The sequence below is a fragment of the Lolium rigidum genome, chromosome 1 (genome assembly GCF_022539505.1).
Source record: "Lolium rigidum isolate FL_2022 chromosome 1, APGP_CSIRO_Lrig_0.1, whole genome shotgun sequence".
Classification (NCBI taxonomy): Eukaryota; Viridiplantae; Streptophyta; class Magnoliopsida; order Poales; family Poaceae; genus Lolium; species Lolium rigidum.
The window spans coordinates 116,291,932-116,315,435 of NC_061508.1; positions in this window are offsets into that span (position 1 = coordinate 116,291,932).

Sequence of the window (23,504 nt, forward strand, 5' to 3'; positions counted from 1 at the left end):
GCCATGGTGGTCAACATGAAAGTTACTCACCTTGACCTGGTCTTGGATTACATGGCCTTGGTTGACCAAGTTTGGTTGGAAGAAAAGTCAAAACCATGGGGTAAAGTAGGGAACATTTTATAAAACTCCATTTTGACCATTATCACATGTATGTAGGTTTTGAGATTTGCCTTGGGTTGATTCTTGTTTCTTTGATGAAATTGTGTTTGTTTATCATATATAAGTATTCTCCAAGCAATAGATCAAGCAATGGTGGCCTTTGGTGAAGATTTGCAAAATTTGGCTAAGTGTATGTGAGTGAATTTTGGGGATTTTCTCCCTATTTGATTTCTCTCTTTGTGATTTGATTTTTGTTGACTCTAAGGTGATTCTTATTAGTTTAGAAACATTTCCAAACCATTGAATCCATTTAACAAGGTCTTGTTCAAAGATTTGCAAAAATGGCCATAACACATAAGAGGTGATGTGTCACTTTTCATTATTCTTGTAAATTGTTGGCTTTGCTTTACTTGGACATGGGTTGGGGTCAATTTAGTGTTATTTTAGGTTGAGGGATAGTTTCACATTAATTGATCAAGGTTTAAAGTCTTAGATCAAATTTTGATGAAATGGCTATGTGTTACATATGCCTTTATGCATATGTTGCATTTGATTTTTAATTTGACTTGGCTTGACCCAATTGGTGTTGTTGAGTGTTGAAATGGTATATAGGAGTGATCCCACCATTCACAACATCTCTTAGGGTCAATTTTCTTAAATTCACATATTTGCTATTTTACTCTCATATGCCTCTATGGCATTTTTAGTTTCTTTTTATTTTCTTTGGAAACAACTTGGATTTGGTTTGATAAGCCTTTGGTAAGGTGTATGAAGGTTTTACAAACCTCTAAGCAAAGTAGAAAATCTTAGGGTAAAGATTTATAGAGATAGCCATAGGCACATATGCCTTTTTCTTATTTAACTTCCTTTTATTTTATTTTTAAAATGGATGATGAAAAGAGGGGTGGGGTTTAGGGTTTAAGATTATTTCAAATACTAATAACAAGCAATCATGGCAATAGCACAAGAATTAAACAAGATCACTATGTATCAGACTTAATTTAATAAAAGTTTTTGTTGGTTCCAAAATTTGGAACTAGGGAAATATATTTATTTTGTTTTGAGTTTCTGGGATGTTACAAACCCTTCCCCCTTAAACAAATCTCGTCCCGAGATTTTAAGAAAAGTTAGGTTCCTAAGAGAGATTGAGCATTTTGATTAACAGGAAGGCATACTTGTCGGGGTGCGGGGTGCTTCACTGAGCTTCGATGGCGATCATGTGGTAGAGACGGCCGTTGTTGTTGTTCTGGTTCCTTCTACCTGCGAAGCGGCGCTATTGCTGGGCAGGTGCAGCGGTGTTGGCGGCGATCTTGGCAAGCTTCTTGGGGCACTCCTTGGAGTAGTGGCCCACAACTCCACATTCATAGCAGTTTACAGTTGACTTGTCCTTCGGGGTGACGGGGATGGCATTGCTTCCAGTCCTCGGGCCAGTGTTGGTGTTGGTGTTGTTCCCATTGTTGTTGTTGCTGTTGTGGTTGTTGTTGTTGTGGTGGCTGTTGTTGTTGTTGTTGTTGTTGCCTCCGGGCTTCGGGGGTCCTCCATTGTTGTTGGTGTAATTGGGGCGATAAGTGTGAGCAGGTGGTCTGTTGTTTCTGGGGGTGAATCCTCCAAAGGAGTTATTGCGGTGCTTCTGGGTATGGTGGGGTCCACTCTGGTTCATCATTCTGCGCTTGCGGTTCTCATTGGCCTGATGCAACTTTCCTTCCATCTGTATGGCTGAGTCCACGAGGGCTTCGAGGTCAGCGAACGGAATGTTCACTAACACCGTTTGCATCTCGTCATGCAGTCCGTTCAGAAATCTTTCCTTTCTTTTCTCATTTGTGTCGGTCTCGTCCGGGGCGTACCTTGACAGAGTGAGAAACCTGTCGCGGTATTCCACCACGGACATTCTTCCTTGCTTGAGTTCGCGGAACTCGTCTCTCATTTTCTTGATTAGTCCTTGGGGCACATGGTACTTGCTGAACTTCAGCTTGAAGTCTTCCCATGTCATCATCTGTCCCGCATTCATTGCACGGGCACTTGTCCACCGAGGCTGCGCGAGGTCCTGACAGGTAGTGGGTGGCAAACAGTACTTTTTCTGCGGCTTCAACTCCCGCAACTTCAAGGTTGTTCTCTATTGTCTGGAGCCAGTCATCAGCGTCAAGTGGCTCTTCGGTCTTGCTGAACATTGGAGGGTTGGTGTTCTGAAAATTCTTCAGCTTTGACCCAGGGTGATCTTGGTTTCCATGGCCTTGATTGTTCTGAGCTATCTGTTGCAGTGCAGCAATGTTGGCTTGGCGTTCAGCTCTTTCGACTTCTCGGTCTGCCATCATCGTTTGCAGCAGTTGCATCATGGCATCCTGGGTGGCGTTGCGGGTTGGTGGGGCCATCTGAACATGTAGATAGATCATGAGGTAAGAGGGAATTTTCTATGGCTTATTTTTGAGTTAGTTTTAAACTTAACACTTGAAATCTTTTCATGATGAACATAGCACACACTTTATTTATTCACAACAAACATCACACATTACAAGTTAAACCACTAAGGGTTTTAAGAATCCTTCTTCCACAAACTACGATACATGGTGCGGGATATAACTCACACCTACGTAAGTGAGGCTAGTGCAACTATTCCTCATCGTCTTCATCCACATCGATGGGAATGATCACATCCTCCGCAGCCTCCAGAAACTCGTAGTCTTCCTCATCGGTGAACTCATCCTCCTCAAAGTCGTTGTCGTCGCTCAGGAAGTCATCGCCTCCCTGGATGTCTTCTCCATCCTCCTCCATCTCCTGGATCTGGTCCTGCTGGGTCCGGACAATCACCTCCAAGGTGCGTATCTTCTCGCGAAGACATGTGATAGTAGCGACATTCTTGGCGCGCTGTAGGCGGAGTGACCGGCGGTCCTTGGCGAGTAGCCTGATGGCGTCGGCATGATGAGCCAAAGCCATCTAGGCACGGTGGGCGTGGACACGCGTCAGCTCCAGGTCCTTCCGGGTCTCATGAAGCATAAAGTCCAAATGCTCCACATGAATCTTGAGCACCGGGTGCGAAGAGAGTGCCATGGGCTCCCCCATGGTGTCGTGCCTCGCGAAGTGGGCGAAGCGACTTCCCTGGAGTGCGGCGATGTTCTGTCCGCACACCCGGGCAAGTCCCTCCTGAAGGGCATGAGCAAGCCCGTCCACCCAGTTGCATGCCTTGAAGGAGAAAAGGATCCTCTCCGATATGGGAGGCTCCGGGCTTCCCTTCAAGTCAGCGGTGATCATCCACTGCTGTTCCCCTTCGGGGGTGTTGTGGATCCGGACTCCGTGGAACTGGGGAGGTGGGCGTTCAAGCTCCTCGGACACCAAGAACAGGTCTCGCTCGAACACCAAACTTCCTCCATTTTCCAGCTCGTAGGACTCCGTCTGGGCGTAGTGCTCCATCTGAAAGTGAAATGGATAAGTAAGTTAGAGATGTGAGCAGGTGTGGCAAAATTTTAGATGGATTTATAAGGAGGATCATGGCTTATTATTTTAAGAAGATCTTGTAGAAGAGAACATGAGTAAGTTTTTCACACATAATCACTTTATTTGTTTTAGAAACTAAATTTTTCAGAACGTCCATTCTAAACTAGGGTCTCCTAAGGTCAAACAATGGCTCTGATACCAACTAGTCAACACCCGGATTTTTAAGTTCAGATGCCTATTATGCCATACATCGCAATCCCAGGAATATTGTTGTTGCGAGACATAATAGTTGAATATCATAGAGTCATCATTTATTACAACACATAATCTTCTTACAAAGATAGATCACATGATCCAATATTACAATAGTAGTTGATCTATTGATCAACGAACATCACGAAAAGCGGAAGCGAAGTAGTAGTGGCTATCTAATCCACAGGCCACACTACTAGGAAAAAGCTCTTTAGTGGCGCACCACTCTTCCCCTTCAGTGGCGCACTGCTGGTGCGCCACTACTATCACGCCACTGCTAAGTTTTAGTAGTGGCGCACTAGTGGTGCGCCACAACTACCCTAAGTAACAGTGGCGCACTACGTGGTGCGCCATTGACAAGTCCAGTGATGCGCCACTATTACCCCAAAGGGGTGCGCCACTGTTGTTCTGCAGTAGTGCGCCACAACTCTATGGTGTCGGTGCGCTACTGCTACCTCCTGGGGTGCGCCACTGTTATGGCGTTCTGGTGCGCCATTGCTGCCTGTACGAGTGCGCCACTGCAGTCTCTCAGACGTGCGCCATTGGTGGCAGCAGCGGTGCGCCACTGCTACTTTCGAGAGGGGATCAGAGAGTAGTGCGCCACAAGGTCCAAACTAGTGCGCCACTGCTACTTACTGGTCGTGCGCCACGCGATGGTCCTCTAGTGCGCCACTGCTAGTATTTCGTTTTTATTTTTTGTATTCCTGGCAGGTATTTGTACAGGTTGTATATCAGACTATAACAACACAAATACAATATATATAACACATATAAGCAGCTAGCACAGTATACCAATACATAGTCCTTCACATTAGCCTCCATGATTCACAAGATTTCAAATATTAGATAAGTGTTACGGTGTTACAAGTCACAAATGAGCTAGTGGCGGTTACACAAGGTCGATCATCTAAACTAGCATCACATAGAAGAGAGCTAGAGTCACTACTAGCATCGTCCCGATGAAAGTGGTCTTCATCCGGTTCCTCCTCCGCTCCGTCCTCTCTCCCGCCAGATAGCGTGCGTATCTGTCTTCGGCCTCCGCTCTAGTGGTGTACCCTTTGTAGCTGTTACCGCTAAAACGGTGAACTCTGTCTCCGACACTCCTCCCGGTCGTTGTAGACTCCGGGAACCTTGCCCTTGTACACGACATACCACGTCATATCCGCACATATATGAACAAGCCAAAGAAACATTAGTGCACGCTCATAGATGTTTGCAACGAATAAGAGCAAACTCAAAAACGATCCAAGTAGTATGAACTAAAAGGCATGCCTCATACATTGTTGGTCGGAACAAATATCAACATTTAGGGAAGGGGTCGGTGAAACCAAGTAGGATGCACAAGAGATTGATACTTGTGTCATTGCACCGGGTTCACCGACCCCTCCCCAAGTGTATAGGTGACCAAACATTCTAATCATCGGCATTTTGAGATACCAAAGCAAATGGAAGAATGACAAGGGCCTCATACTTTGTCGGTCGAAACAAATATGAACATCCCGGGATGGCGTTAGTGAGGCCGGGTAGGATGCACAAGAGATTGATATTTGTGCCATCACACCAGGCTCACTAGCGACACCCCGGAGTGTACAGATTGACCGAACATTCTAATCATCGGCACTAAAATGGAAGAAAGAGCCAAGTGGTATCAACTAAATAGCATATGCCTCATACATTGTTGGTCGGAACAAATATTAACATTCCGCGAAGGGGTAAGTGAAACCAAGTAGGATGCACAAGAGATTGATACTTGTGTCATCGCACCAGGTTCACTTGCCCCTCCCCAGAGAGTTGACCAACCATTATAATCATCGGCATTTTGAAAATCTCAAAGCAAATGGAATGACAAAATGGAATAAGTGCCTCATACATTATTGGTCAACACAAATACTATGGTCGAAAACCATAGTTGCAGTATACACCGCGAGTATACTTTGCAGAAGGGCCCCCTTTCCGGCCGCCGTTCCGTGAACGGGTCCTTAACGACACAACAACGCTGATCTGCCTCTCCGGCGCAGAACCACGGCAGACCCAGCCGCGTCCCTTGTGGCCGCGTCTCCTGCGCTCTTACGCATGGCCGGACCACGATTGGACTCACCGGGGAATAATGATAATCGCCATCAACACTATCGCCGGACTCCACGGGAGCATAGCAGTTTGCAGCGAGATGCCACTTTTCTTCCCTTGCAGTGCGGTGAACGAGTCTTTGATGCAAAGACCGTGCCGGCCTGCCCGGAGGCCGGCACGGTCTTTGCATCAAGGACTCGTTCACTGGACGGCGAGAGAAGAAAAGCGGCATCCGCTGCAAAGTACTCTACACTGTGGACTCGGCGATAGTGGTGATGGCGATTATCCGTATTTCCCGGTGAGTCCAATCGTGGTCCGGCCATGGAGAAAAGCGCAGAGCCCATTAGACACGGCCACAAGGGAGACGGCTGGACTCGGCGTGGTTCTGCGCCGAAGAGACATGTCGGCGTTGTTGTCTCGTCAAGGACTCGTTCAACGAACGGCGGCCGGCGAAAGGGGCCCGTCTACAAAGTATATTGCGGCGTATAGGTGACCAAACATTCTAATCATCGGCCAATGGTGCGAAAGCAAATGGAAGAATGACAAGGGCCTCATACTTTGTCGGTCGAAACAAATATGAACATCCCGGGATGACGTTAGCGAGGCCAGGTAGGATGCACAAGAGATTGATATTTGTGCCATCACACCAGGCTCACTAGCGACACCCGGAGTGTACAAGTGACCAACCATTCTAATCATCGGCCAATGCAATTAAGAAGTGCCAACTCAAATAAGAAGATAAGTAGCTAGTATGAACTAAATGGAATGCCTCATACTTTGTCGGTCAAAAAAAATATTAACATTTAGGGATGGAGTGAGCGAGACCAGGTAGGATGCACAAGACATGGATATTTGTACCATCACACCAGGCTCGCTCACGCCATCCCCAAGCCTACGGGAGGAACATGCATGAACCATTTAGAAATTTGGATTCATCAATAAGAATGCAACTATAATGGAGCTAATTAAGCGGGTGCATTCCTGACCAGAAGAGCCTCAAACTCCTTCACCTCCGGAGTGGTGGTGAGCTCCTTTGTTTTCGGGTCAATACGGTACCGAGCCAGGAGAAAGTTCCTGGTTTGCTTGTTTTTGTATTGCGAGAAGAGGGGCTCGAGGCCGTTCTTCACACGCTCCTCATCCGCGGCGTCCCATTTCGGTTGCGCCACCCTAAAACCGCCGGGACCTAGTTTGTGGGTGCCTAAGTTCAGTTTTCGCATGTCCTTCCCCCACTGACTAGAATCCGACGTTGACTCGCTCTCGCACTTGATCTTGAAATCAGCGTAGTCTTGCTCGGTGATCGAGGGATTTGACTCCTTGATCTTGTCGTAACTCGCACCACTATTAATCATTTTCTTCACTCGGTTCCTCCAACTAGCGAGGGCGGTGCTCATCTTCGTGAGGGCGGCATTGTGCACTTTGTTCCGCATGAGACGCTTTTCGAGCAGTCCACCGGGAACTCGTATCGTTCGTGCGGCTTCTTGAAGAGGAGGGTGCGCAAATTCGCTCGGTCGGGATGCCCGAGGTTCTCGGTGTTGATCGAGACCGTGCACCGGAGGATGCACCCGAGTTGGGCGAGTACCCTTTGACTAAATTAGGGGCGCCGTTGGATGCCCACTGGCGTTCACTTCGGTGAATGCCCGCTTCACGGTGCCGAGCACATTCGGGCGACGCTCCCTCCGTAGCTTCTTCGGTGCGCCGGTGTCATCCTCGGCGGCACCATCCGTGGTGTCATCCTCGGCGGCACCATCGGTGGTGTCATCCTCGGCGGCATCATCCGCTCGGTACTCGGATCGGTGCCATCATCCTCGCCGTCGTCGCGGCGAGGTTGTGACTCCATCACCTCCATTTCATCGGTTAGCATCCGGAATGGCTTGCTACCGCTGCCGCCGGCCTCTTCGTTGTTGGCCATGTTCGAACTAAGTAGGAAAAAATGCATAAAATTAGCGCAAGATTTCACGGAAAAATTGGGCATGACCTATGCTAATTTATGGACATATGAGTGCCCCATTTTCGCCGAAACGGAAATGAATCAACATTTCGGCGATAATGGGCAACTCTGTCGATCCCTGCACAAGAATATGACACAAAAATACACCATAGGTGCACGACAGGGGAATCACATCACAGCAGCAGCAGCTAGCAGCACCAGCAACAGCTAGCAGCAACACCAGCCAGCAGCAGCAACATCAGCCAGCAGCACCAGCCAGCCAGCAGCACACCAGCCAGCAGCACCAGCCTGCCAGCAGCACACTAGCAAGCACCAGCATCAAGCAAGCACCAGCAGCAAGCACCAGCAGCAAGCACCAGCAGCACTAGCAGATAGCACCAGCAAGCAGGAGAGGTGAGGTGTTGCTCACCGTGAGTCGCGGGGAGTCGCCGAGAGGTGAGGTGTTGCTCCGGGTCGAGAGGTGAGGTCTTCTGCAGCGGCGTTAGCAGTCGAGGGCGGCGCGGCGTGCTTCTCCTGCTCCTGCTCCAAGTCTCAGCCTTGCAAATGTTCAAAATAAAAAAAGTCAGTAAGCTTTGAACTCTAAAAATAAAGAGCTACCTAGCACATGCACCTAGCAGCACCTCACCTCTATAAATAAAAGAGCTACCTAGCAGCAGCCTAGGTAGCACCAGCAAGCAACAGCACTAGAGGAGGAGGAGGGGCATCGGGGGCTACCTGTCTGCAAGTGCGGCGGCGGTCCTCTGTGGCAGCGTCAGCGGTCGAGGGCGGCACGGCGTGCTTCTCCAGCTGCTGCTCCAAGGTGCGCCTGGCGGTCAGGTGCTGCTACAACTAGTGCTGTAAACATCAAAATGAACATTGTGAGCATCAACAGTTAGAACTAAATTAGTGTGTATGAACTAAACTAGAGAATGAACCAGTATACTGCTAATTAGTGTGTGTGAGGCATTGGTTGCATGGTAAAGTCACCATAGACTTCCCAAAATAACATAATATACATGTAAACATCAAAATAAAGGATGGGCTCAATGAACTAAATGATACACATATCAACAGATGGATCAACTAGCAGTAGCAAATTTTTAGCATCTAAATTATATGCAGTAGATGTCAACAGATGGATCAACTAGTAGTAGCAAGCTAGCAAGCACATAGCAGCAACACTACAGATGTACCATATTGTTTAATTTTCTCTTATCTTCAGTATTTTTACTTTCTTCTTTCTTGCAGCAGCTCGAGCATGCAGTAGCAGCAGCAAGCTACCAACAACAGCAACTAGAAGCAGCCAGTAGCATGCAATAGCTAGTGTAGCAGCAAGCAACATCTAGGAACCAGAACAACATCAGCAAGCAAGCAACAACATGGTTGAACAACATCATTTGATTCAGAAGAGAAACCAAGAGCTGTTACTAGAACTAAGTAGTGCATTTCCTTCAGGTGTTTTTGCTTCATTTGCAAGTGAAGAGTACTAGGAGTACCAAATCAAGTTTCAGAAAAGTTGCTGTAGTACGTAGATGAATTTTTGTGTCACTAGTGCCAAATTATGAGGAACTATGACCAGTGCCAATTAACTTCTACGTAGTATATTTATTTGCAGCAGATGAAACACTAAAATTAGCAGCACTCAAGGTACTACGGCACAGTACTAGGACTAAATGATGTTGCATCCTGCATTTTGACCATCGTAGTAGTATACTACAAGCAATTGACCGAAATTATAAATGGATAATGCAGCTACTAGATACTACCATGTCAAATTTCATGCAAATTTGCAAAAAAAAGTTGTCAAATTTCATAACCCATCGAGGGGGAGCAGCAGCAGTAGCAAGCAAACTGGCGGTGACTCCTAGCAGTTAACATCGAGGAGGAGGAGGGGCACGGTGGCTACCTTGGAAGGCGTCAGCGGTCGAGGGCGTGGCGGCGTCAGCGGTCGAGCGGTGGCTCCTACTCCGCGGATACCTACTGCGGCGAGATGGGGCAGGAGGTCGCAGACGAGGATGCCGACGAGGTCGCAGACGAGGACGCCGACGTGCTGCTCCTGCTCCGCGGCGAGCTTGAGAGGATCTGCTTGGGGGCGAGACCGTGAGGCGGGTGGGGATCGAGGGGGGAGGCGGCCGCCGGCGGGGAGGTGAATCGAGGGGTACCTGCGCGACGCCGCCGGGGTCTGTGGTCGCCGGGGTCTGCGCGCGTCGCCGGGGTCTGCGCGCGTCGCCGGGGTCCGAGGTGAATCGAGGGAGGGGCGGTCGCCGGTGGGAGGTGGCGTCGGAGAGGGTATCGCCGGTGGGAGGTGGCGTCGGAGAGGGCGTCGCCGGTGGGAGGTGAATCGAGATCGAGTGGGGAATGGGGAGGATGGTCGAGAGATGGGGGATTTTTGTCTAAGTCACGAGACCCCTTAGCAATAGCGCACCTCCGGGGGTGCGCCACTATGAGGCTTAGCAATGGCGCACCTCTAGGGGTGCGCCACTACCAGTATAGGTTTGGGTCAAAATGCAAACAGACCAGCGTTTGACAGAAATCGATTAGTACCGCACTGGCTCTGTCCCCTGGTTGGTTTGCCAAACCTGGCCGGCCAGGTTCGAACCCTGGCGGCCCCATTTTTTCACTTTTTAATTAAATTGATTTAACACTATAGTACATAGCATAATACACCAAAATAAAAAGCATAAATAATTATAATTATGTAGAATATTTAAAATACTATAGAATCTAGAAAATATCCAAAAATATAAATTATATGTCTATTTTGATCGGTACAATGTGTAGATTAACAATATGACAACCATTATTCATACAAGAAAATGATACATAATTATCTTTTCACAATCTTCTTGCCCTTCTTTCTCGCGGTTGAATAATTTAGCCCCGGAACTCCTAGACTTCTTCTCTTGAATGGGCGGCCTTTAGGTAGGGTGGTCCTGCTTCTTCTTGTTGTGTATGGTTCTTCATCATCGTCGTCGTCATCTTCCATCTTCGGATCGCCGTACTGGTCAAAGTCTAGCTCGTTGGCTGCTCCATCCATTCCGATGATGCTCCTTTTGCCTCTCCTCACGACAACACGGCTGGGCTTTTGCGGGTCGGTAATGAAGAAGCATTGGTCCACTTGGGAAGCTAGTACCCATGGCTCATATTTTGCGGTGACCTTTGCGCCCGCTGTCTTGGATTTGGCTTCGGGTATAACCATGGTGGTGAAATGCCGGTCTTCTTTTATGACGTTCTTGGCCCACCTGACACGGAACATTTGCACATTCTCTCCGGCGTAGCTCAGCTCCCAGAGCTCCTCGATCTTTCCGTAGTATCTCCGCTTGACGTCACCGGTGTAGGACTCCATCGTTACCCCGGAGTTCGATAATCGCTCTTCATGTCCTTTTCCTCGGTGTAGAATGTGTAGCCGTTGATATCGTACGCCCGAAATATCATCGAGGTTGTGTTCGGCGCCCTGTGACAAGGCGAATATGAGTTTTTCTTCCGCAGAAGAATCCTCGTCTATAGGGTACGTCGGCATCTTGTCCTTGAACCACCGCGTGAAGGTTGAGTTGTGCTCTTTGATTATATCTCCGTCCGTCCTCTCGTTGGCCCCGATCACCGTACGTCTTTGCGATGAAGGTTTTGTGCTCTACCACCCAAGGATCGACCACGTCTATGTGTTGTAGCGCGACTAGGTTTGCTCTTTCAAAGTCGGCGATTCGACCCTTGAAGTCGACATGCATTTCGCGGCTACCGTCGCGGTGACCCCATCCAGCGAGCTTCCCGAGATGCCTGTTTACGGACAGGCCAACGGGGTTCTCGATTTCTAGATAACTCGTGCAGAAGGAGATGCACTCTTCGGTCAGAAAGCCCTTGGCTATGCTTCCGTCTGGACGTGCCCTGTTGCGAACGTACCCTTTGATGACACCATTCATCCTTTCGAACGGCATCATGCTTGTGCGGGAACGTCGGCCCCGGTTGGATGATATCCTCCACGATATGTACCAGCGAGATGCACCATAACGTCGAAGAAAGCGGGCGGGAAGTACATCTCAAGCTCGCACAGTATCACCACGATCTCTTCCTGTAGCCTTCTAAGTTGCCTCACGCCAACAGACTTCCGAGAGATGACGTCGAAAAAGTTGCATAGGCCAAAAAGCGTTTCACGGACGTGCGCGTCCATGATCCCACGGATTGCAACCGGAAGTATTTGCGTCATCAGCACGTGACAGTCGTGAGACTTCATCCCGCTGAACCTCTGCTTCGCTTTGTCTAGGTACCTGCTTATCTTCCCCGCGTACCCGTAGGGAAGTTTTACTCCTAGGAGACAGTCGAAAAACTGCTCGATCTCCTTCTGACTTAGAGTGAAGCACGCGGGGGGCAGTAATATTCGATCTTCTTGGCCTTTTTGCCCTTGCGACGACTTTGCGTGTCCTCCGCCTCATCATCGTCATTATCATCATCATCATCATCATCATTAGGGCGTCCCGCGTGAAGCTCCTCCCTGATCCCAATTGATAGCAAGTCGTACCTTGCTTTCGGCCCATCTTTGGTCCTCTCTGGCATGTTGAGGAGGGTACCAAGCAGACTCTCGCACACGTTCTTCGTGATGTGCATGACATCAAGGCTGTGAGGCACACGTAAGATCTTCCAGTACGGCAAGTCCCAGAAAACAGACCTCGTCTTCCATACCTTGAGCAGCGGCTCCGGCGCCTTTCGCTTCTTCCCGGCGGTGGGCACTCATTCCAATTTTTCAATAGCTCGTCTATTTGCTCGCCGCTTCTCGTACGTGGCCGTCTTCGGGGTTCGTCTTGACCATCGAACAGATCCTTGCGTTTCCTCCATGGGTCTTCGTCGCGAAGCCACCTTCGATGTCCCATGAACACCGTTTTCGAGGACCCCGGATCTCTATCTAGCTGGCGGTACGTTGTGTCATCCATGCACCTGACGCATGCATTGAATCCATGGACCACCTGCCCCGTGACATATCCGTAACCGAGAAAGTCGTGCACCGTCGTGAGCAGCGCGGCTCTCATAGGGAAATATTCTTCCGCGGCGGCGTCCCACGTATTGGCAGGCGCGTCCCATAGCGTGGCTAGCTCCTCTTTCGAAGCCCCATATACGGATTGATGTCGTTCCCTGGTTGTTTCGGCCCTTCAATTAGCATACTCATTTGAATGTACTTCCTCTTCATGCACAACCAGGGGGGGAGGTTGTACATCCACACAAACATGGGCCATGTGCTATGCGTGCTGCTCTGGCTGCCAAACGGATTGACTCCATCGGTGCTCGCGCCCAGCCTTATGTTCCTAGGATCGTCCCCAAATTCTGGGTACTCGAGGTTCAACGCATTCCACTGGCTAGCATCCGAAGGGTGTATCAACATCCTGTCCTTTTTCTTTTTCTTCGGATCATCAACGTCATCTTCTCCCTTCCTCATCTCCGCGTGCCAGCGCATTAGCTTTGCTTGCTTAGGATCCGCGAAATACCGCTGCAGACGAGGAGTGATCGGAAAGTACCACACCACCTTCCGAGGAGCTTTCTTCCCCTTCTTGTACCGACTGACGCCGCACTCCGGACATATGGTACACTCCGCGTGCTCGTTCCGATAAATGATGCAATCGTTCAAGCACACATGATATTTCACATGCGGTAAATCCGGAGGACACACGATTTTCTTGGCCTCCTCGATACTAGTCGGACACGTGTTACCTTTGGAAAGACGTTCGTGCCGGAATGACATGTTGTCGTTGAAGGATGTGTCGGTCATTTTGTGCTTTACCTTCATCTGCGAGCCATGAGCGTTACTTTCGGGCGGGTATCCTCCGGCCTGCATCCTTCATACAATGGAGTAACCGCGTCTACCTCCAGTTGATCCATCTTGGCTTTCTCTCGGGCGGCATCCCTTGCGTTACTCGTACGCTGAGAAGCAGCTCTTGAAGATAAGGGTCCTGCACCCAGTCCATCGACGATGGTCCATCGTCTTCATCTTCATGATCTTCATCATCGGGTCCTCCATCTTGATCTTCCATATCATCGGGTCCATGATCTCCTACATTGTGATCATGATCATGGCCGGGATCTTCTACATCCCGATCATGTCCGGGAACTTCTACATGGTGCTCACCACCTTCCTTATTTCTTGTTGAAATCCCATGGACAAATTCATAATCATCTTCGTCGCCTTCCCACCGATAGCCATCCATGAAACCACGCACGAGAAGGTGGTCCCGTACCATATCGGCTTTAGGGTCCATAAGGCTCGTCAGCTTGCATCTTCGACATGGACATCTTATCTCCTTTTGGTTATTTCTAATCATCTCGGCCGTCGCAGCTTTCAAAAACCTAGCCACAACGCCTTCGCTCATCATGCGGACCATGGTCGCTCGCGGGTATAGAGAAAATGGATATCTTAGCATACCAAAAGAAAATTTTGGCATGACCTTCCCTAAAAATAGGACATATGTATATGCGTAGTATGCCCACAATTCGCCGAAACGGAAATGAATCAACATTTCGGCAAAATATTGGCAACTCCATCGCATTTCAAATCCCTGCAAACAAAAACATGCATGCAACACATGTGTGGAGGCTTCGCATATACAACACATGTGTGGAGAGGCTTCGCATACAACACACATGCACGTGATAGAGACGCTTTTCGCGCATGCGCACAACACATGAGCTTCACATAACATATGTGCACACACACGTGTGTGTGCAAGACGATCGGAACCGGTCACACACAAAGCATAAAACCAACAAAGTTACCGATACGACGAGACCTAGAGTGTTGGATGAGGTGAAAAGTTGAGATTGAGTAGGGTATTGAGCTAAGAGAGCTTCACCATTACTTACCTATGAAGAAAATTTAAGTTTACCAACTTAATTTTGGTGAATGAAGAGGTGAAAATGAGGTGGGAAGGAGGGGCAACACGACCAGATCCAGATTTGGTGGGAGGTGGTGGTGGAAGAGTGTTTGGGGAAAGTGGGTGGCACATGTGAGTGGAGGGTGAAAAGCGAGGAAATGGTCCCGGGTTAGCAGTGGCGCACCACCTAGCCGTGCGCCACTGCTAGGGTGACATAGCAATGGCGCACTGCCAGGTGGTGCGCCACTGCTAAGCCTCTCATCTCTAAAGGGGCTCTGGCCACCCCCTAGCAGTGGCGCACCTAAAGACATGCGCCATAGGTAACCTATGTAGCAGTGGCGCACCACTGATGTGCGCCATTGCTAAGCCTATCATGTCTAAACGGGCTCTGGACACCTCCTAGCAGTGGCGCACCACTTTGACGTGCGCCATAGGTAAGTAATGTAGCAGTGGCGCACCCCGGAGACGTGCGCCACTACTAGGTTGGGGGAGGAGCTGGCTGATACGTCTCCAACGTATCGATAATTTCTTATGTTCCATGCTACTTTATTGATGATACCTACATGTTTTATGCACATTATATGTCGTATTTACGCATTTTCTGGAACTAACCTATTAACAAGATGCCGAAGTGCCGGTTCTCGTTTTCTCGCTGTTTTTGGTTTCGAAATCCTAGTAACGAAATATTCTCGGAATTGGACGAAATCAACGCCCGGGTTCCTATTTTGCCCGGAAGCATCCGGAACACCCGAGAGCCGCCGGAGGGGGCCCTGTGGGCCCCGGATGACATGGTGGCGCGGCCGGGGCTGGGCCCGCGCCACCCTATGGTGTGGGCGTCCCTTCGACCCTCTGCGCCGCCTCTTCGCCTATATAAAGCCCCTCGCATCGAAAACCCTTACGGAGAAAGCCACGATACGAGAAAAGTTCCGGAGCCGCCGTCACCGCGAAGCCAAGATCCGGGGACAGGAGTCTCCGTTCCGGCACCCTGCCGGAGCGGGGAAGTGCCCCGGAAGGCTCCTCCATCAACACCGCTGCCATCTCCACCGCCATCTTCATCACCGCTGCTGCTCCCATGAGGAGGAGTAGTTCTCCATCGAGGCTCGGGGCTGTACCGGTAGCTATGTGGTTAATCTCTCTCCATGTACTTCAATACAATGATCTCATGAGCTGCTTTACATGATTGAGATTCATATGAGTTTTGTATCACAATTCATCTATGTGCTACTCTAGTGATGTTATTAAAGTAGTTCTATTCCTCCCTGCACGTGTGTAAAGGTGACTAGTGTGTGCCCCGTGTGGTTCTTGTCGTAGGCTATGATCATGATCTCTTGTAGATTGTGAAGTTAACTATTACTATGATGGTATTGATGTGATCTATTTGGTTATGTTGATCTATCTTACACTAAAGGTTACTAAAATATGAGCATTATTGTGGAGCTTGTTAACTCCGGCATTGAGGGTTCGTGTAATCCTACGCAATGTGTTCATCATCCAACAAAAGTGTAGAGTATGCATTTATCTATTCGTTATGTGATCAATGTTGAGAGTGTCCACTAGTGAAAGTGTAATCCCTAGGCCTTGCTCCTAAATATCGCTATCGCTGCTTGTTTACTTGTTCTACTCGCATGTTTACTTCCCGCAATATTACTACCATCAACCGCACGCCGACAAGCTATTTTCCGGCGCCGTACTACTGCTCATACTTATTCATACCACCTGTATTTCACTATCTCTTCGCCGAACTAGTGCACCTATTAGGTGTGTTGGGGACACAAGAGACTTCTTGCTTTGCGGTTGCAGGGTTGCTTGAGAGGGATATCTTTGACCTCTTCCTCCCCGAGTTCGATAAACCTTGGGTAATCCACTTAAGGGAAACTTGCTGCTCGTTCTACAAACCTCTCGCTCTTGGAGGCCCAACACTGTCTACAAGAATAGAAGCACCCGTAGACATCAAGCACTTTTCCAGGCGCCGTTGCCGGGGAGGAAAGGTAAAAGGCACTCATACTCCGGTTCCAGGTAGCAAGTACTTTTTTGGCGCCATTGTGTGTGTGCTCGAAGCTATTTCCTTTAGACTACGCAATTGCGACATTTGGTTTCTTGTTTACACTAGTTAGGCATAATGGAAAACAACAAAAATATGAGAGATCTTTATGAACTTTATCTTGAATTAGGACATGATGTGTTTGAAGAAAGAATTAAGAAACCCATGGAACTTTATATGCATGCTAATGGGAATGTTGTTACTATGAATGCTTTGAACACCATTGTTGCTAATGCTATGGAAAATTCTAAGCTTGGGGAAGCTGGCTTTGATGAGCATGATATTTTTAATCCCCCAAGCATTGAGGAGAAAATTTACTTTGATGATACTTTGCCTCCCATTTATGATGATTATAATGATAGTAGTCTTTTGTTACCACCTGTTATGGAGGATAAATTTGATTATGATTACAATATACCTCCTATATTTGATAGCTACTTTGTTGAATTTGCTCCCACTACAACTAATAAAACTGATTATGCTTATGTTGGGAGTAATAATAATTTTATGCATGAGACTCATGATAAGAATGCTTTATGTGATAGTTATATTGTTGAGTTTGCTCATGATGCTACTGAAAGTTATTATGAGAGAGGAAAATATGGTTGTAGAAATTTTCATGTTACTAAAACACCTCTCTATGTGCTGAAATTTTTGAAGCTACACTTGTTTTATCTTCCTATGCTTGTTACTTTGCTCTTCATTAACTTGTTTATTTACAAGATTCCTATGCATAGGAAGCATGTTAGACTTAAATGTGTTTTGAATTTGCCTTTTGATGCTCTCTTTTGCTTCAACTTCTATTTCTTGCGAGTGCATCATTAAAACTGCTGAGCCCATCTTAATGGCTATAAAGAAAGAACTTCTTGGGAGATAACCCATGTGTTTTTTTTACTACAGCACTTTGTTTTATATTTGTGTCTTGGAAGTTGTTTACTACTGTAGCAACCTCTCCTTATCATGTTTTTGTGCCAAGTAAAGTTTCTATGTCAAAGTTGATGTTATATTTGGGATCGCTGCGCAGAAACAGCATTGCTGTCTGTCACGAATCTGGGCACAGTCCTCTGTAGAAAATTCGAAAAAATCTGCCAATTTACGAGCGTGATCCTCAGATATGTTCGCAACTTTCATTAGTTTTGAGTTTTTCCATTTGAGCAAGTCTGGTGCCATCCTAAAATTCGTCTTTACGGACTGTTCTGTTTTTGACAGATTCGGCCTTTTATTTCGCATTGCCTCTTTTGCTATGTTGGATTCATTTCTTTGATCCATTAATGTCCAGTAGCTTTATGCAATGTCCAGAAGTGTTAAGAATGATTGTGTCACCTCTGAACATGTGAATTTTTGATTATGCACTAACCCTCTAATGAGTTTGCTTGAAGTTTGGTGTGAAGGAAGTTTTCAAGGGTCAAGAGAGGAGGATGATATACTACGATCAAGAAGAATGAAAAGTCTAAGCTTGGGGATGCCCCGGTGGTTCATCCCTGCATATTTTAAGAAGACCCAAGCATCTAAGCTTGGGGATGCCCAAGGCATCCCCTTCTTCATCGACAAAGTATCAGGTTTCTTCTCTTGAAACTATATTTTTATTCGGTCACATCTTATGTACTTTACTTGGAGCGTCTGTATGTTTTTGTTTTTGTTTTTGTTTGAATAAATGATTGTTTGGGAGAGAGACACGCTCCGCTGGTTCGTTTGAACACCTGTGTTCTTAGCTTTTAATTTTCATGGCGAAGGTTGAAACCGCTTCGTTAATTGTTATATGGTTGGAAACGGGAAATGCTACATGTAGTAATTGGTATAATGTCTTGAATAATGTGAAACTTGGCAATTGTTGTGCTCATATAGATCTTGTTTAAGCTCTTGCATCATGTACCTTGTACCCATTAATGAATAATTACATAGAGCTTGTTAAAATTTGGTTTGCATGATTGGTCTCTCTAAGTCTAGATATTTTCTGGTTGAGGTGTTTGAACAACAAGGAGACGATGTAAAGTCTTATAATGCTTACAATATGTTTATATGTGAGTCTTGCTGCACCATTTCATACTTGAGTTTGCTTCAAATAACCTTGCTAGCCTAAACCTTGTATCGAGAGGGAATACTTCTCATGCATCCAAATACTTGAGCCAATATTCATGCCATTTGTGTCCACCATACCTACCTACTACATGGTATTTCTCCGCCATTCCAAAGTAAATTGCTTGAGTGCTACCTTTAACAATTCAAAAGTTATTACCTCTTATTTGTGTCAATGTTTTATAGCTCATGAGGAAGTATGTGGTGTTTATCTTTCAATCTTGTTGGGCAACTTTCACCAATGGACTAGTGGCTTCATCCGCTTATCCAATAATTTTGCAAAAAGAGCTGGCAATGGGATTCCCAGTCCCAAATTAATTAACAAAAATAGACACTCCTCCATGGTATGTGATTGTTGGACGGCACCCGAAGGATTCGGTTAGCCATGGCTTGAGAAAGCAAAGGTGGGGAGGAGTGTCATCATAATAAAACTAAAATAAAAAGGCACTCCTTCATGGTATGAGATTGTTGGCAGGCACCCGAGGATTCGGTTAGCCATGGTTTGTGAAAGAAAGGATGGAAGGAGTGCCACACAAAAACAAAATAAAATGGGAGCCGCTCTTTGAAGGTTTGCCTGGCAAGGGGGTTAGAGTACCCGCTACCATTCGTTGACAACAACAAACACTTCTCAAAACTTTACTTTTATGCTCTCTATGTGTTTTCAAAATAAAAGCTCTAGCACAAATACAGCAATCGATGCTTTCCTCTTTGAAGGACCATTCTTTTACTTTTATGTTGAGTCAGTTCACCTATTTCTCTCCACCTTAAGAAGCAAACACTTGTGTGAACTGTGCATTGATTCCTACATACTTGCATATTGCACTTATTATATTACTTTGCATTGACAATTATCCATGAGATATACATGTTACAAGTTGAAAGCAACCGCTGAAACTTAATCTTCCATTGTGTTGCTTCAATGCCTTTACTATGAATTATTGCTTTATGAGTTAACTCTTATGCAAGACTTATTGATGCCTGTCTTGAAAATGCTATTCATGAAAAGTCATTGCTTTATGATTCAGTTGTTTACTCATGTCATTACCATTGTTTTGATCGCTGCATTCATTACATATGTTTACAATAGTATGATCAAGGTTATGATGGCATGTCACTTAAGAAATTATCTTTGTTATCGTTTTACCTGCTCGGGACGAGCAGAACTAAGCTTGGGGATGCTGATACGTCTCCAACGTATCGATAATTTCTTATGTTCCATGCTACTTTATTGATGATACCTACATGTTTTATGCACATTATATGTCGTATTTACGCATTTTCTGGAACTAACCTATTAACAAGATGCCGAAGTGCCGGTTCTCGTTTTCTGCTGTTTTTGGTTTCGAAATCCTAGTAACGAAATATTCTCGGAATTGGACGAAATCAACGCCCAGGTTCCTATTTTGCCCGGAAGCATTCAGAACACCCGAGAGCCGCCAGAGGGGGGCCCTGTGGGCCCCAGATGACATGGTGGCGCGGCCAGGGCTGGGCCCGCGCCACCCTATGGTGTGGGCGTCCCTTCGACCCTCCTGCGCCGCCTCTTCGCCTATATAAAGCCCCTGCATCGAAAACCCTTACGGAGAAAGCCACGATACGAGAAAAGTTCCAGAGCCGCCGTCACCGCGAAGCCAAGATCTGGGGGACAGGAGTCTCTGTTCCGGCACCTCGCCGGAGCGGGGAAGTGCCCCGGAAGGCTCCTCCATCAACACCGCTGCCATCTCCACCGCCATCTTCATCACCGCTGCTGCTCCCATGAGGAGGGAGTAGTTCTCCATCGAGGCTCGGGGCTGTACCGGTAGCTATGTGGTTAATCTCTCTCCATGTACTTCAATACAATGATCTCATGAGCTGCTTTACATGATTGAGATTCATATGAGTTTTGTATCACAATTCATCTATGTGCTACTCTAGTGATGTTATTAAAGTAGTTCTATTCCTCCCGCACGTGTGTAAAGGTGACTAGTGTGTGCCCCGTGTGGTTCTTGTCGTAGGCTATGATCATGATCTCTTGTAGATTGTGAAGTTAACTATTACTATGATGGTATTGATGTGATCTATTTGGTTATGTTGATCTATCTTACACTAAAGGTTACTAAAATATGAGCATTATTGTGGAGCTTGTTAACTCCGGCATTGAGGGTTCGTGTAATCCTACGCAATGTGTTCATCATCCAACAAAAGTGTAGAGTATGCATTTATCTATTCTGTTATGTGATCAATGTTGAGAGTGTCCACTAGTGAAAGTGTAATCCCTAGGCCTTGCTCCTAAATACTGCTATCGCTGCTTGTTTACTGTTCTACTGCATGTTTACTTCCCGCAATATTACTACCATCAACTGCACGCCAGCAAGCTATTTTCTGGCGCCGTACTACTGCTCATACTTATTCATACCACCTGTATTTCACTATCTCTTCGCCGAACTAGTGCACCTATTAGGTGTGTTGGGGACACAAGAGACTTCTTGCTTTGCGATTGCAGGGTTGCTTGAGAGGGATATCTTTGACCTCTTCCTCCCTGAGTTCGATAAACCTTGGGTAATCCACTTAAGGGAAACTTGCTGCTGTTCTACAAACCTCTGCTCTTGGAGGCCCAACACTGTCTACAAGAATAGAAGCACCCGTAGACATCACTGGCCTCCTGTCACCACTTACTTACGGCGCACCACATTCGAGGTGCGCTACTACTACTTTTGTAACAGTGGCCCACCGTTTTGTGGTGCGCCACTGCTAAGTAGTAGTGGCGCACGGCAGTCATGGTGCGCCACTGCTGGCTGTCTTACGGCTAGGCCTTTTCCTAGTAGTGCCAACGCTTGACGTCAGGAGCAGTCCTAGTTGTCGTAGACGTTCTGCTGTCCATCTTCCTCGTACAGCTGTTCACCTTCATAGTCTGGCCATTTGAATAGCCAGGGACAAAGCCATGAGTACTTTTAAAGTACTCGCAAACTAATACTAATGTAAGTACTATCAATTGTGGTAAGGGGATACTAAGCTCTAGGTTTATTTGCATAAAGCCAAGTTTATTTTATAAACATTTAGTAAAGATGCTTGAATCCCTAGACTAACTCAAGTGGGAACATTAGTGTCATTCCCACAACTCTGTTGTGATTCAATTCAAAGTCACCATTCACCTTTCAAATTCAAGTCACAAGCCATATGTCACATCTTTGAAAATGGTCTGATGACGGAACAGTATGGCCTTTCCAATCGTCCGTAACCGTGGACACGGCTATTCGAATAGTTCTACACTCTGCAGAGGTCGTACACTTGTGCCACAACATTTGCAATAATCCGTCAGGGTTAACTGGCCCTGATTTATCATACTCCGTATGCGGACTACCAATCATAACCTTTCACTTACATACCCTAGTATAGGCACCTCTCCCCATGAGCTTGGCCTCCCAGTGAAGACAAACCGTCAGCCTGGGAACTGCACAGGGCTTGGGCCGGACAGTTCACCTCATTCACGTCATTTCACATCAATTCACTTTCAACGGAGGCAGCCTCGGCATAACCCCTATGACGCTTGTTTAGAGGGAACCCATACTAAGATACATAAATTTCTAGTTAAGCCCTTACCCATGTTGGGTATTGTGGGGGTACTTTCAAAATTGGAATGGTATCGCATCCGAACCCAACCATCAGTTTTCGTAAAATTCACCAAGTCATTCATAGGTCATATTCACCTTCAATATATCTCAATAGAATGATTCATCATTCCCAGGTTTTCAAAGTCCTTTCATTTCACCCGTTCCCATCTAGAGTAGTCAATTTTATTTGTTTAGCATTGGCAACTGGTCATGAGGGGTGCTAACTAGCTTGTCTTGCTCTAGGCTAACTTTGATGCTATTGTTCCACTCTATATCTAAACCAAGTGAATCATGAATCAAACAGTAACTTTGATAAACAAGTTTTAGTAAAGCTTGTAAGGTGAAAACTTGGGATAGGAGCATTAAGCATAAAGTAAAAGTAATGTGGCCTTGCTCTTGTAGAGCTTTGCACAAGGGAACCTTGCAAGAGGGTTATCTTGCATTAGTCTAGCTTGCAAGAATATTAGCTTGCCTTGATTGGTGAGGTGATCAAAGTGTTCTTCTTCTTCCTCTTGGTAGAATACCTCCTCCTCTTGATAGTCTCCGGTACTAGCGTCTATAAACGAATACGAGGATACAATCACCAAACAATACTTAAGTACTCTTAATTAGCCTTAGTGGCTCACACAAATGATCTAGCATCACTACTTAACATTTATTACAAGATTATGCTAGGGTTTCCTTATTTAGTAATAGGAAAATAATTTCCTCTCATTGAAAAATGGAGTTAGGGTTTCTCTTTAGTTTGTGAGAAATAATTTCCTCTCATTGAATCTTCTTAAGATTTAATCTTCTCAAACAACCATGGATGATCACATGTTGACCAAGGTCAACAATTCACACTCATCATTTGAGAAACAAGATTTAATTGAGATTCATTATCTCATGTGATTTAAAATAACCCTTGCAATTTTACTTCTATTTTGGTTTAAATTTCACCATTAAGCAAGTATGAACCTATGCAGTAGAGGTCATCATATTACTTCATATTACTTGAGAAAGATGATTTAAATGAGGTGAGCACCTCATACCATTTTAATAACACCTTGCAATGGTTTAATATCATCAACTAATTTAATGTGAGTTTTAATTGACTATGGTCTCTACCTCATATTAACTTGGTTGAGACAAGATTTAAATGAGACCAAAATATCTCATATGATTTAATAGATAGG